Here is a 16,303-nt window from a genome sequence, read left to right as displayed (position 1 = left end):
AAATCTATGCCTGAGATTTTAGTGCTTCTGGATTTGGTGGTGATGGTAGTGGTGATAATAATAGTAACAATGAATTTCATCATCATAACAATTTAACATTTATATTTTTATAAATAACTATATAAATATATTATAAAAATAAATTACATAAATAATTATATATTATATAATTATTTAAGAATAATTATAATAATTATTATTTGATTAGCCTAACAGTTTGTAACACCAAGCTTTTGCCAGAAGGTAAGCAATACCGATGGTTAGTAATTAGCTGGACCATTTTTAGCACTTAATTAAAATGGGAGCAATGTTCGCTTGTCAATGTTTAATTTCAAGAATCTGATCAGTGAGTTCCGCTTTATCTGTGAGTGATAAGCTGAAAATCTGAATTGTCTTTGGTATTATGGCTGAAATGGTTACATTGCTGGGATCAGGATTTCTGGGCTATTAGGAGGTGAATGGTACAGAGCGAAATATAGAGCTGTGGTGTCTATCATTTGGTAGCAGATGCTGAATGTGGCCTATGAAAGTTAGTTTAGCTAGTTGTTTCCATTTCTTAGTTTCTTTTTTGGATTTTTATGTATTTTAAAAGGGAGAGAAAAGAACATTGAATTTTGAATATCTGTGTGGTGGGCCAGTAGATGCACCTCTAAGTCAAAAGGAGTATTTCAAAAAAGTATTTGGAGGAGCATTTTGTAGAGTTGGGGCTCGTAGTATGGAAAAATAAATACTAAGTTGCTGCTTTAGAGAAAAGTTGCTTTGCAATTGCAGACATTTAAATCATCCAAGCACATGAATATATGTATAACATTTTAAAGTATGCTGTGTGGTTAAATGTTTGGAAAAATACTTAAAAATGTGTTAAAAATGTTGGGATATAGTGTCTGAATCTTGTTAAGCAGCAAATCTCAGCAGCATATGTAGTGTTTGGATCTTTGGGCCAGGGTTGTGATGCCTTACACATTACTGTGATTTAATAATGGCTTTTAGAAATTTGAAACTCTTTAAACAAGCTCTACAGACGTGTTTAAAACTCATTTATGTTGTGACTTGTGCCTTAGTTTTCCTCCTGTGTTTGGTTGTTGATTAAAGAAAAAAGTCCAGGTACTGTGGACCCAGCAAAGATGTACAATAAATACTAACCATATTCTCAGGGCTAAAAAGTTCATTTGCCGATGTTGTAGAAGTGATACTCCATTGTACCTTCTGTAAATGCCTTGTCTCCCTGTAAACCCTTTAAAAGGAGAAAAAAAGAAAGCCACCCCCCCCCCCCAAAAAAAAATCACACCCTTATTTTACAATAGCATAAAGACTTTGAGAAACTACCAGTTTTGCCATCTTTGAATATAGCACTTGGAGACTCTTCAGAGACAAAATTGTTTCTGAACTTGGTATTTTGTATTCATTTTAAACCTAATTAATATCACCACAATATGAGCTAGGTATTTTTCCTTTTTTAAGAGTTAGAAACCATAGTTCAGAGTAGTGAAGTAACTTACCCAGGGAAAGAGATTTGGAATTTGAACTCAGAAATGTCTGACCCAGTGTTTCTAATAAATCCAGGTTTTAAACATTTTTTGTCTCGCCTTTCACGTAATGAGTTAAGCTAAATGCCACAAACTGTGTTGGGCACTTACTGAACTAGATCATAAACCGCTTTCCAGCTTTTTGGAGCTCTCTGGGCAGACTTTTCTTCTGTTTGTTCTTCCATCCACCCCAGGAGAAGAAGCAGGCTGGGAAAGTGATATTCTAGCTCTCTTGTCATTTCATTGTGATTTCTTTGATACTGGAAGGTCATTTTTTTCTTCTAATAGGCAGTAACCACATATGTGAGCCGAGGATAAAAGGGAAATGACACTGGTAGAGTTTCCTTGCCTTAGGTTAACCTGCTGAGTTTCCTAGGAAACAGACATGATTTACAAATATTGATTTGAAAAAGCTTGGAGGAAATCCTAGGCCATTGTTTCTGCCTTTAAAATAGTTTTTCTGAAGAGAGCAAGTTAAATAATTGAATCTTTAGTGATCACATTTTATGGAGACTGCATCTTGCATAATAGGTGATTCTGTGAAATTTGCGTTGAGGCTTGTGATTGTAATCTTTGCTGCCTGTGTGGTTTCTTTGTTGGAGAAATGGGGGACCTTTTTTTTTTTTCCTGTAGCTGAGTACACTCTAGTCAGTCACCCTTTGATTTTCTGAGCACTGTGCTGAGTGCCAGTGTGAAAGGGGCAGTGGGTACAAAGGAAGGTAAACATAATTTAAGATGCAGCTTAGCGTTTAATTAGAATGATGAACGCTCGTAGTCTGTCTTACGGCAGGCACACTTTTGGAGTTGTTTGAACTTGGTACCTTTCTGTACCACCAATTCAGATGAAAACCTTTTGAGTTTTATAATTAAAAGGGGAAGAAGAAAACCTCCAGAAACAGCCTCTGAGCACTTGTCAGCAAATTGACATAACTGAAAGGAACTGCTCAGGATGTGTGTGTAAAAGTTGAGCCTCTTCAGACCAAAAGAGCGAGCTCATGACATGATGGAAGATGGTAGGAATCCGGGTGGGGAAACCACTACCTTCATTAGAGGATTTCATGAAGGTGTGAGAGATACCAGGTGTGTGTGTGTGTGTGTGTGTGTGTGTGTGTGGGTGTGTGTGTTGGGGGGGAACTGTGTGTCCTTGATGGTATCACGATACCATGCTGAAGACAACCCAACACACCCAGTGCGATTCTGGAATCAGATATGAGGATTGGCAGAGGTCATCCCTGTAACTCGTGTTCAAAATGGTAACCCCAAGTCACTATGAATAGTTTTAAGTTTTCAGTACATTCTTTGTAAGGAATTGGAAATATGTAACGCAGCTTATAAACATGTCTTTTAAAAACTACAATAAAAAATAATGGCACTGAAAATGTTCACTGTGACAAAAATGCAGTCATCTCGGAGGACTTATTCCTTGAGGAGTCTAGATAATTGAAGTTTCACTGAATGCAGTCATAACCCCCTGACACTTCTAATCTGAAATCCCACCTGGGGTTTTCAGTCACATCTCAAGGAAAATATGGATTTGAAAAAAGGGAAATGAACTGATTTTTGTTCTACCTGGGGATTTGAAAAATGTGAACTTTTCAGGCTGGAATATGATCAGAGCCTATAAAATGCCGACTTAATTGATCAAATCTCAGCAATCTGTAATAGAACTGAGTTTTCCTCTGAAATCTGAAAGATATTGAAGTATAAAACCAATGAAAGGAAATAATACTGTACACAGTGAGTAGAGTAATCGTAGAGTGTATTACTTACGCGGGGTATTTAACGCTGAAAGCAGGTAGCTTCAGAAATGCTTAAAAAATGTAGGCAAATCAGTAGAACAGTAGATCTAAAAGCTTTTCTGGTTGTGGGAAAAAACATGTTTACTGAGTCAGTCCTATGTGCCAGCCCTGTGCTTCCTTCTGAGGATTCCTGCCCCAGTCCTTTCCCCTCAGCAGTGCACATCTGATGAAGGAGGTGACCCACGTGATCTGTAAGGGAAAGTGCAGAGCGCTGGGGAGGCCAGTTGTGCTCGGATCATTTCTTCCCCGCCACAAAGACACGTGCATTTGCTTTTTAATTTATTTTTTTATTTATGACTGTGTTGAGTCTTCGTTTCTGTGCGAGGGCTTTCTCTAGTTGCGGCAAGTGGGGGCCACTCTTCATCGCGGTGCGCGGGCCTCTCACCATCGCGGCCTCTCTTGTTGCAGAGCACAGGCTCCAGACGCGCAGGCTCAGTAATTGTGGCTCACGGGCCCAGTTGCTCCGTGGCATGTGGGATCTTCCCAGACCAGGGCTCGAACCCGCGTCCCCTGCATTGGCAGGCAGATTCTCAACCACTGCGCCACCAGGGAAGCCCGCATTTGCTTTTTAAAGCCAGGAGCTGTAGTTTTTTAAATCCGTGTATTTTAGAGTTATTAATAATAAAACCAGTGTCCTTTACTTTCCCAGCCCTCAAGGGATTAAAGTATAAATAATTTGAATAGACAAGATTTTAAACTTTTTCTGCTGTGTATGTATGTATTTGTGTGTGTATGACAGATATTTATTAGTATACACATGTAAGAGATGTGTCTAAAATATATAAAATTATATACATCAGAATCTGTAAAACATACCGATTTAAATTTTTGAATACGTGTTTGTGTAACTTAAATATGGACTATCCCCTAGCTTTTTTTAAAAATTGTTTTTCACTGGTACACCTAGAGTACTTTGAAATATTTGGGAAAACTAGTTCTTCCCTAAGGAAGGAATGACTTTCATATGTTTTTACTTGATAACTTATGTTGAAACAGAGTGGTTTAAATAGTGAATTGCTATTTAAACCAAAGTAATGCTCCTTTATGTTAATTTGTATTTTTCTTTATTTTACTTATCTAGAGAAATGGGTCTGAGGCAAATAGTCCCTCTCACTGTATATAATTTTTACAGTCATTTCTTGACACTCTGTGTGTGTGTGTGTGTGTGTGTGTGTGTGTGTGTATTTATATATACATGTATATAGCATATGATGATATATTTTCGAAAACCTTAGAATTACAACTTTAGATCTGGGATTCTTTGAAAATTAATGTAGTCTAATTCTTTAAAGTTATTTGTAAGCAAATGATAATGATTATATTATGGTGATTTATAGTTTACAAAGTTCTTTTTCATTAAATGGAGCTCCAGCTTTGCCTAAATCTATGACCTCTGTATTTTAATTTCTTTATTCTTTGTGTCATGTTATTTTGGACATTAGTGTCAGCAAAGATGACTAAAAAAAGAACAAGGGAATTTCCATGGAAAGTGGGAGACTTTTTCGATTTGTGTAAGGGTCCATGTCAAATATATTGATTAATAAAATGGGAAGTAGTTGTAAGAGCTAAGGGACACTGGGTCTGATTTCTTCATACAGGTGGTGGAAAGAAGAGGAAAGACCTGTTTTTGATAGCGGAAGGGCAGGAGTGTGGGAAAAGTGAAGAAAATAATTGAATGTTTTCTTAAAGAAAAAGTAGGAGACAAGTGACCTTTTTTTTCCCAAGTTTTGGGTTTACTGCCCCCAGTCTGTCCCCAAAGATGATTTAGCCACCTATAAAGATGTCCATGGTGACTTTTTTGTACCTCAGTAGAGCAAATGAAACAGCCATTACCATTCCTACCACTATCTAGTTTAATCTTTCGCAGATGCTTAACTCGGGGTGGTGGTGGATTATGAAGCACTACTTTGCAGTCAGTGAGGGAACTTTTCGAGGAAGGCAGCAACATGGTGAAAATAATGCGAAAAGCTTAATCTGAGCAGCATGCAGATTGGGTTTAATGAGGAGAAACGAGAATCAAGGAGACTAGGTAGAAAGTGAAAATTCTGGTCTAGAGTGAAATAAGGGAGTTTTGGAATGCAAGAAATAGGTAGAATTAAGAGCATTTCATGAAGGGTGTTTCGACTCCTGAGAATACAAATGAAGAGAAAGAGAGGGAGAGAGGAAAGAGGATTCTGAAGTTTCAGCTTTGGGTGATTGGGAGATGCCATTCACATGGGGAGATTGTGGGAGAGCTGATCTGGAGTTAGATTCTGAGCTCAGTAATGGTCAGATTATGTATGAGCTGATGGTAGGAATTTGAGTGGACCTGTGCTCACATGGTTAGAATTCTGGAACTGGAGCTCAGGTAAGATCTTTGAGCTGGAAAAAGTTTGGAGCGTAGAGTTCTGAGTGAAGCTTTGAGACATGATTCAGTACACTAGGGGGAAACATAGTTTGCCTTTCTTCAAAAATAGCTGTTTCAGCACTTGCCTCTAAGATTATATTTCTGCTCCACTTAGCCACTAGCATTTCCTAACTCTGTGATTTAGTCAATTAAGATGTGTTTGATTAGAGTAAAGAAAATGAACTCAAACTGCCTTTGATAATAAAGGAGACTTTGGTCTGATCATAGAAAGTCCAGAGGGAGGTAGGTCTTCAGGATTAGTTTGGTTTAATGTCTCAGCAGGATCATCAAGGATGTATCCAGTTTCTTTCTGTCTTTCTGTGTCAGCTTTAACGTCATTCTGGCTCTTGCTGAAGTGTGCAGGAGTGAGAAGGAAGGTATCTGGTTTTTCACTTGGAGAATAGAAGAAGTTGGCTCCTGGCAGCTCTCTCAGGTGAGGAATCTTCTTTCTCAGATGCCACTTGTGACAAAGATACTGTAATTCACCGTGACCATGGGATGTTTTCTTTCATTCATTCAGATAGTCTTTAATTTCTTTCAATAGTATTTTCTGGTTTTCAGAGTGTAGGTTTTGTACTTCTTTTGTTAAATTTATTCTTAAGTATTTTATTATTTTTGATGCAATCGTAAATAGAATTGTGTTCTTTTTTAACTGAGGTATAATTGACATAACACTATATTAGTTTCAGATTTACAGCACAATGATTTGATATTCGTATGTATTGTAAAATGATCACCACAGTAAGTCTAAACATCCATCACCACACATAGTTACAAAATTTTTTTTCCCTTGTGATGAGAACTTTGAAGGTTTACTCTCTTAGCGACTTTCAAATGTGCAGTACAGTGTTATTAACTACCAGTAGACATGTTTTTTTAAATTCATTTTAGGATTGTTCATGCAAGTATATAGAAACACAGTAGATTTTTGTATAATGATTTTTGTATCCTGCAACCTTGCTGAGCTCATTTATTCTAATTTTTAAAATGAATTCTTTAGGAATTTTTATATACAGGGTCATGTAATCTGTGAATAGAGTTAGTTTTACCGCTTTCTTTCCAATCTGAATGGCTTTCATTTCTTTTTCTTGCCTAATTACTCTGGCTAGAACTTACAGTACAGTGTTGAAGAGAAGTAGCAAGAGCAGACTTTCTTGTCTTCTTCCTGATTCGGGGGAAAGCGTCTAGTCTTTCGCCATTAAGTATGATGTAATTTGTGTGTGTGTGTGTGTGTGTGTGTGTGTGTGTGTGTGTGTTTTGTAGCTGCCTTTTAGCATGTGAAGAAGTTCTCTTCTATTCCTAGTTTGTTGAGTTTTTATCATGAAAGGGGATTGGATTTTGTCAGATGCTTTTACTGTGTTTAGTGATATGATCATGTGTTTTTTGGGTTTTTTTAGTATTTTGATGTGGTGTTATTACATTAATTGATTTTCATATATCAAACCAACCTTGCATACCTGGGATAAATCCCACTTGTCATGATATGTAATTCTTTTTCTATGTTGCTGGATTTTGTTTGCTTGTATTTTGTTGTTGATTTTGTATTCATATGCATAAAACATACCAGCCTATAGCTTTCTTGTGATGTCTTTGTTGGAAATAATTCATTTTTAAATGCCTAGTTTAGATTAGCTGGAATTTTTAACATGTCATTGATGACTAATACTTCTTTATGGGCTTATTTAAGTGCTCACATTAAATAAAATGGCATATGAATTAGTCTCTATTATCATATTTTGAAGTTTTTTTTTTTTTAGGATTGGAAAGGGAGCACAGTAGCACCTATTTTTACAGTGGAATGACAGAATTTATTGTACTCATTAACCTAGTGTGTTTTCTCTCCACAGTTTATTTATTTATTTATTTTTTTGTTTGGTGGAAGTGTTTTTTGATTGTGTGTGTGTTTATAGGACTCGTTTACCCCATCATTTACCTGAGTGTGTGTGTGTGTGTTTATAGGACTCATTTACCCCATCATTTACCTGAAAAGCAATGAATATATTATATTATGAATAAGATAAAGTTAATTTTATGGAGATTAAGCTTGGATTTGTATTTAGGGTTTTATTGCTTTTTTTGATGATTAGAACATGAGAATTTTACAAATGATAATTGCACAGTTGCACTGCAGGTAGCAGAATTAATTTATTGCACAGGTTTCTTATTTCTTAGGAGCTTGGAACACAGTACAGTTGTTTATAATACAGTCCAAAAAATTAAAGCTTATTGTCTTCAAACATCCCCATATGCGTGCAAGTTTGTTTGTTTAATCATGATTCCTTGTGAGTGATTTTGACACTTTAAAATGCTTTCACTTTTGTCATCCTATCTGGCCATCATCAAAACCTTGTAAAAATGGTAGAGTTAATATTGTAATCTGAACTTGTCAGACAAACAAGTTCAGTCATTTAGAGATCTTAAGGTTGCAGATCTATGTAGTGGCATTAGAAACACAGTAACCTAGATGTTCAGAATCCCAGCCATATACTCTTTTTGATAAACCAAATCATCTGCATAAAAGTACCATCTAATGACCATCTCTGATTTCTGAATGGCCCTCGTCTTTTTCTTTTTGTTCTTGGTGTGCTAGAACGGAAAGAAAGCCACAGTCAACAATGTCACCAGCGCAGTAGTTTCTATGGTAGATTAAATTCCTCTGAAGGATGGTATTTATCCTTAGTGGAATTTCTGAGCAGATGATTTACTAAGTAGTAAGAGTTGCTTGGCCTTTCGGCCTGATCTCACCATCTTTTGTGGAGTTTTTAGCAGATTCCTATTTCTTAGGGTCCCCTGATGTTGAGAGAGAGAGAGAGCAGGACCATACTTTGTCCCCAGTCCGTAACACCCCCTCCTCCAATCACTCATCCCTGTGAAGTTGCTAAGAATAAGAGCATATTGGTAAAACCACCCTGGATCATGCCCTCGTGAGTGCTCTCCTGCTTGAGGATGCACCTGGGTGCTCCTTTTCTGCTCATTAACTCTTTGTGTATTTGGTGGGGCTTCCTTGATAGCCCAGGTCTGGCTTCTTCCTCTGTGCAATGCACTGAGGAACACCAATTCAGTATGTGTTAGTACCTTACACTTTACAGAGATTCTCATTTAATGCTAACAATGGAAGAACTTTCTGTCTCTAATTTACAAATAAAAAACCCCTGAGGCTCAGGACCTTTAATGACAGGACCAGAAGCGGGTACAAACTGGGGCTAGGAACCTGACTTCTCTCAGATTATAAGCTTCCTGAGAACAGGGAGTACATTTTAATCAGTGTTACAGCCCTAGCACTCAGCATGTATCTTGGCTCATACTTGGATCCCCCAGATAGGTGTTGTATAAATGTTGAGCCCCCGCTCCATACTGTGTGGCTCCCCCCAACTCTGCTATTGTGAGATTGCTTATGCAGAAGATTCTAGACTCTTTACAGGGAACCTGAGGCTCTCTTCTTAGGGCCCAGGGACATCAGCTGCTTTCAGAAGTGAGAAAATCCTGCCAAGATTTTTTTTTTTTTGAAGCCATTCTGCTGTCTTGTCTCTGACCTACATAACTTCTGACAGAGGACCTGTGTCAACATTCACATCACGTGCTCTTGCTGGTGGCCAAGCTTCTGTGCCTTGTGCTACTGATGGCAGAATTCATAGAGCTGCTGCTTTGGATCTGAACTTGCATGTTGGGCCAGGCTTTCTGTTACTTACTCAACAAGTTGTGTTGTCAGAATTAACTCCAAGTGCGGTTGTTGCCAGAAACGTCATAGTTCTTCTCTAGCATCCTCAGGGGCACATACGTAGAATGTTCTAGACAGTGTATGTTTTGGAAGATACAGGAGAGAGGTATAATGGGTTTACGTCTTTAAAACAAAAGATGACCTGCTGGCAGGTGATCGTCAACCTCTCTCTGTGCTTAAAATATCAGTGATTTGTTTAGCTTATTTTTTGTTAAACAAAAACTGGTTTTTAAAATTTAAAGCACTTTTACATTTAAATAAAATATTAAAAGCTCAGTATAGTTTTCATAATTTTAATTCATAAAAAAATAGAAAGCAGGCCGAAAGTAAAATTTAACCTGAAATCTACTGCAGCTTTTCCTCATTGAGGCTAATCATCCACTGCAGGTATGGTTTTAGCAGGCACTGACAATCCCTATTCCAGTACAGATACTTGGCCTTTTGCTTGGAAAATGCATGGGATTGCGGGGTTTCTCAGGGTTGGTTCCACTGACAGTTTGCCCCAGACTTAACGAGAAGTATGTGTTCAAATGCAGAGTCCCGGGCCTAACCCCACATGACTAAATCAGAACTTTTTGGATGTGAGGCCCAGGAATGGGCATTTTTACGAGCTCCCCGTTGATTGTGGCGAGCTCTGAAGTTAGAAGCTGGCTGGCTAGTAGATGGCAGCAACGGATCAGAGTCACGGAGATCTTGGATTTAGTCGCTGCAACATTTAAGGCTGCTGCCATATCTGTATGTGGAAATAGGCATGATGTAGTTACCTGAAGGAGGTGCGGGGATCCAGCGAACTCAGTGTCTGGTCCACAGCAAGTGCTTAAGAAATTCTGGGCAGGGCGGGCACAGCCATGCTCGTTACTGTTGTCATTGCACCCAAATGACATGATAGCTGCTAGGGCTCATCGTCCCCCAAGCAAGGCTGTGAGAGTGTTAGCAGAAGAATAACTTTGGAGAGTCATGAAGTGAACGCCAGACCCACGGCCCGTTTTTACAAGGAGCGTTATTGCTGCACGGCCACCCTGTTTGTTTAAGTATCGTCCGTGGCCGCGGTGGACCCTTTGGCTTACACAGCCAATGATATTTACTCTCTGGCTCTTGACAGGGGAAGTTCGCTGACTCCCGCTCTCCTCTCTGGGAATGTGGTTTTTCCGTGGAAGCTTCAGTGACGTTCATCCGTGGTGCAGAAGCAGTCAGGCCTTGTGATAAGAGTGCTGGTGGCAGCGGCCAGTGTTCCTGTCCGGGCTCAGTGCTCCCACCACACCTGCTGCTTCGCGTCTTTACGCAGCGCCAGCCCTTCTTCGGGCCTTTCTACCACCGCCTTCTCACTCGGCCTCAAAAGCAGTGAAGGGGTCCTGGACCATTTCAGCACCCGGGAAGCTGGCTGCCTGAATGCTTTCAAGACCGCCCGGGACTCAGGTGTTAAGAGTCCCCACAAATAGCAACGTGGGAAGGGGAACCAGTTTCCAGAGAACATGCAGTCGGAGTCATGTGCCCTGGTGGGCCTTCTCACTGCCAAGTTTGAGTTTACATTGAATTCTGGAAACGCGTTATCATTCATCTCCTACCCTTTCTACGTTAGAAACCACAGCCAAGCCCAACTATCAGATGAGAAAAAACAATCCAAAATTGACGGAAAGCTGTAGAAGGATATTATTACGGAAACAATTGCAGTCTCATTCTCTAAACCTAAAAGTCCAAGTGAAGATACAATTGTTGAAATTTGTGGTTATATTTCACAAATTAAGGTCACCGCCTAGAACTTCTGTTCAGCAAGTATGGTATCAGGCTCAAGCGTACGCGCGACAATTAATTTACAACATTTTGATATTTTCCAGCAGGTTTTTTTTTTTTTTAATTTATTTATTCATTTTTGACTGCAATGGGTCTTCCTTGCTGCGTGCGGGCTTTCTCCAGTTGCGTCGAGCAGGGGCTACTCTTCATTGTGGTGCGCAGACTTCTCATTGCAGTGGCTTCTCTTGTTGCAGAGCACGGGCTCTAGGCACCCAGGCTTCGGTGGTTGTGGCACTCAGGCTCAGTAGCTGTGGCTCTCAGGCCCTAGAGCGTAGGCTCAGTAGTTGTGGCATATGGGCTTAGTTGCTCAGCAGCATGTGGGATCTTCCCGGACCAGGGTTCGAACCCATGTCCCCTGCATTGGCAGGTGGATTCTTAACCACTGTGGGGAAGTCCCAGCAGGTTTAATAACAGGAATATCTCATTTTTCCAAAAGTCCAAGTTCCATCCTTCTTGCTGGAGCCTCTAACGTTGTCCTGGGCTTTAGTTGGGAAAGAACCTCTGCACTGTGATTTTTACATTTATTCCTTAGCATAGTTCCTCATGCCCCTTGGGGCAGATGATGAGGTATCTCCATTTTTGCCTGTGTTTATGATAGTAAGACAGACATCTCTTAGTCGTCAGTAAAAATGTTTGGAGAGATTGAGAAATTAGAATGCTATTCTGTGTTCATGTGGGTTTGATTATAGGTGCTTTTCGCTTATATTTCTACTTCTTTGGTGTTTTGTGTCTTTCTCTGTGTGTGTCTCATTCCTCCTTTACTTGGTCCCCTAACTCCATTCTTCCTTTTGTCCTTTAACTAGTCATGATAGGTATGTATCCCTTGGGTCTTGCTTCTCTAACTAGTCATGATATATAGTATACCCCTTGGGTCCAGTGTTTATGAAGTATAACTAGCATAGCATTAAATGTTTCTCTTAAGAAAAAAAAAAAAGCTTCCTGCCAAACTGTAATTAAAAGTCTTTTTATGTGTCTCTTGATTAATATTTTTATTCGCTCACAGACTCTCTAATAAGGAGAGTTCCCGTCCCCTGTTTTCTTGGCCTCTTTATGTTGCTGGCTCCGGGTGTTTGATTGCTTGATGGAGCCGATAAAATTCCCCTGATGTTTCCTACTCACTCTAAATTTGGAATACACCTACAGTATTCTTTTAGGCCTTATTGTTTCCTAGACCATCTATTTAAATACAGTCCTAAAGCTTAAACGGAACACTGTTATTGTGGCTAAGAATAATATGTGTAATGGAGCAGTAGATTAGATTTCATTACCATCCTCATAACCACGCAAAAGCCAGCGCTGCCACAAAGCACTCAGTAAGTTGTCGTGATTATTAAATTTTGCCAGTACCATGGTAAGTTTATAATGGTTACTTGCAGTGATTGGTGAGTGGACTGGAGGGAAGAACTTGGCCTTTAAATCCAATGGGGCCTCTCTAAAACCCTGATGTTTGAAGCAGAAGCAGAGGTATCCATAAGGACAATAGTCAAGGGGAAATCTGTTGCCCATCACTGAACAGAAAACAGTATCATCTGATGCATGGTTTTGCTGCATCTGAGGCAGAGCAAGGAGCTTTTAGTGTATTGTGTTGTATTGAGACTTCTATGAACTTGAGAACGTTTGCAGCCCTTTCATAGGGAGTGACTGACTTGACGCTCTTATTTCAATTTCCTTTTATTGTTTATCAGAAAAGCTTTCTATTTGTTTCAGAATCCCAGATTTTAATTGGATTTTGAGACATAACATCAAATTCATCAAGTGAATGGAATATAAATTATTTTTTAATAGTGAACCTTCTGTACTGGTTCTGTGACATTAAAATACACGATTCTGTCATTTGAATTATTCTGTTACACTTTATGATCCTGTGCTTATGTTCTTGCTTTTCCTCAGCTTAAAATTCCCATCTGCTACTTCCCTCCGCACTCTATTCCCTCTTCTAACTATTCCAACTTTCAAAACCTGATTCCTAGTTCATATGCCATCTGTTCCGAGAACCTGTCCTGCTTTCCAAAGTCAAAAGTGAATGATTTCTTTTGTTTGCATTTTAATTTTTGTACTTTCTGTATGTCAGAAAGAGGCATTTTGCCTAGACTTCTATTTCACAGCTATTTTGTTAGTTTTCACTGATAGGTATCATATCAGGCATATGAAATTACCATTATTCAACTATTTTTGTGCTACAAAACATCAAGTTAATAAGGTCAAACCTCATACGTATTTCATCGTGAACTGCACAAACTTTTGAAAATAAATGATGATCTGAGTTACTTAAAACACATCTTGGACTTGGATTTACATATCTCTCTGTTCTAGAGCACTTGCTGAGTTATGGACGTGACAAATGTATTCAAGAAATGTTTGTTGAAATGAAATCAATTGGACTGTCTAAATTATCATTACTTTTTATAAACAGCTAATAATTGATTTAGAAATGAGACCTGTTCTGTGAGCCACACCCTTTTAATGCCAGCATATACAGGAGTCCACTGTATACTTTGGTGTCCATTGTCCAAACCATTACAGTATTGTCACACACGTAAAGTTAAACTTCTTGTCTCAGTCACTGTTACTTATGTTTTAGTTTTATATTGTTACCTTGGTTGAAATATTTTTCTTTCCTTTGCCTATACTTGTCTTATTTTGCTTTATTTAATGCAAAAATAAGAATTCTTTTATTTTCTAATGTTCCTCTCTGAAAATTTTTTGCCCACCTAACTCTTGGCTGAAGGTCTGTCCGTGTCCCCCTCCTCAGAAAATCCTCCCTGGCTTGCTTTATTTAGCCATGGGGAAAAAAAAAATCCTTTCCTTCCTTTGAAATATTTTTGTGCTTGCTAAAGGTCCAGTTAAATCACAGGAGATAAAAGTTGTACTGACAGCCTTGGACATTCTCTGTCGTTTGCCAGAAATAGCAAACTAGATACTCATCTTGTACAAAAATATGTGCATGTTCATCCTTACTAAAAACATCTTGTATTTGGTAGAGGGGTAGAAGTCTAAGGCAGATCGTAGTGTGGAATCTTGGGCTGGGGCCCATGAGGTGGGGTTGGAGGGGAAGAAAGGATGGTGCTGAACAAATGGAGAAAATTATGCTTTTTTTCTTTATTGACGGATTCGTTAGTTTAATAACATCTCTTTCTTAGCTACTTGCGATACAGGGTGATTTCCTCAAGACATTTCTGTTTTAGCTCACTTACGCTTTTTTCCTAACTAGAAGAAATTTTACATGAGAAAAGGTGATTCTGGAGTTGGAAAGAAAGCTCCATCTGTAAATATATTGAAATATTTTACAGCATCATGCATAAATACAGTTTTGTGAATTTCTTTTGTTCTGGTATCAACAGTTTTTCCATATTATACTTTTAGTTAGGGTAAAAATTCTGATTGGCTCTTTTACAAGCTCTTGAGGCATGTGTAGACATTTTTCATTTTTAGACAGATCCCAGTAGTTGAGGTTGCTGGAACATGAGATTCTATAATCTATATAGTTGAAATTAGTATAACAAATAAGGTGGCTTATTCTCTGATAGGAGTGGAGTAAGGGAACAGATTATTGTAAATGCGTAGAAGGAGGCTTTCCATGCCTGTATATATGTATGTGTTTCTGTTGTTTCAATGAATAATTCAGTAACACGCACTAGATCTTGTTGAGCATGGATTGTAAACTCAGGGGTCTACCTGAGTATATCAGTGTATGTCCTATGCCTAGGACGGTGCCTTGCACATGGCAAATCCATAATTATTACCTGTTGAGTGAATGGTTGAGTTGATAAATAAAATACCTACTTGCTTAATACCATGTGATGAGCTCTAAGGAACATAGAAAAAAACATATTAAACATGGTCCTTAAGGTTGTAATTTAGAAGTAGAGACAAAAATCGGTGCATTCATGGAGAGTGATTTGTACTGAAATCTATAGTACTTACAAAGTAATTTTTTTAATAAAAAAGGAGATGAGGCAACCGTAGAGATAGTGTCATTTACTAATGACCAAATACCTATTTTGCACTATTTATTGTGCTAAGTGGTTTACATATATCATCCCAGTGAATCTTCATAATAAATCTGTGATTATTATTCCTGTTATTCCTCCATGACATAATCAAGGTTCAGTATCTTTCTCAAATCACCTAGCAGTTAAGTGGCAGAGCTAAGTTGTGAGACCTATTTTGTCTGCCTATTTTACTGCTTTGCTGTATAATTGCTTTTCTAGTTTTCTAGAACTGTCTGGACCAGAATTGGCCCACGATGGTAGTTGGGTACCAGGAGTTCTCTGGACTCCACAGATGCAAAAGAAGACTTGGGGCTCTTCCTAAACCAAAAGTGTAAAGCAGATACTGCTGTCAGTGGGACCTGGGCTCCACCCATTGGCATCAGTGCAGTGATGGGGAGAGGGACTTGAAGGGACTGCCTTCGTCTCTTCTGTCATAAGTATCAGTATTAAAATTTATCCATTTTTAGTGACGTTTGTAAGAAAATCAATTTCCATTATAAGAAATAACTTTACATACACCTATAAACATTTGTTAAAAACAAACTGAAGGTTCAACATGGCTGCCATTGTCTTTGAGTTACTTTCGGTTAGGAAACTGATACAATTGATAGATCTCTGTCTGCTGGTTTTGGTCTCTCACTTGGGGAGCTTTTTACACATACTAGTATTTTAACCCAATCTCCGGAAAACCTATCAGTAGGTTTGTGATGGGGATCAGGAAGTCTATGGATTGATTACTTTTTAAAAACCATCTAACCATTTTTGAACATGCAGTTCAGTAGTGTATATTCACATTGTCTGTGCAACAGATACCCAGAACTTTATTGTACAAAACTGAAACTATATCCATTAAAACAACTCCCAATTTCTTCCTCTTCTTAGGCCCTGGTAACCAGCAGTCTATTTTCTGTTTCTATGAATTTACCTATTTTAGATTCTTCATATAAGTGAAATATACAGCATTTGTCTTTTTGTCACTGGCTTATTTCACTTAGCATAATGTCTTCAAGCTTCACCCATGTCGTAGCATGTGATAGGATTTCCTTTTTAAGGCTGAATAATATTCCATTGTATGTATATACCACATTTTG

General features: G+C 38.5%; 1 protein-coding gene across 7 annotated transcripts in view; it reads left to right on the top strand.

The window, feature by feature from the left end:
• KLF12 (KLF transcription factor 12) overlaps positions 1-16,303 on the top strand; it is a 455,655-nt gene that overhangs the window by 36,592 nt on the left and 402,760 nt on the right. Inside the window, exon 1 of one of the 7 annotated variants that reach the window (XM_059902660.1) lies at positions 11,178-11,202. The exons of the other annotated variants lie outside the window; for them this stretch is intronic. The gene's annotated coding sequence lies outside the window, so the exon portion shown is untranslated. Of the gene's footprint in view, positions 1-11,177; positions 11,203-16,303 lie in introns of those variants that run through there. 7 annotated transcript variants of the gene reach the window in all.

Source organism: Balaenoptera ricei, chromosome 18 (assembly GCF_028023285.1).
Source record: "Balaenoptera ricei isolate mBalRic1 chromosome 18, mBalRic1.hap2, whole genome shotgun sequence".
Taxonomy (NCBI): Eukaryota; Metazoa; Chordata; class Mammalia; order Artiodactyla; family Balaenopteridae; genus Balaenoptera; species Balaenoptera ricei.
The sequence above is the reverse complement of the archived record's forward strand: the minus strand, read 5'-3'. Positions and strand labels throughout refer to the sequence as shown.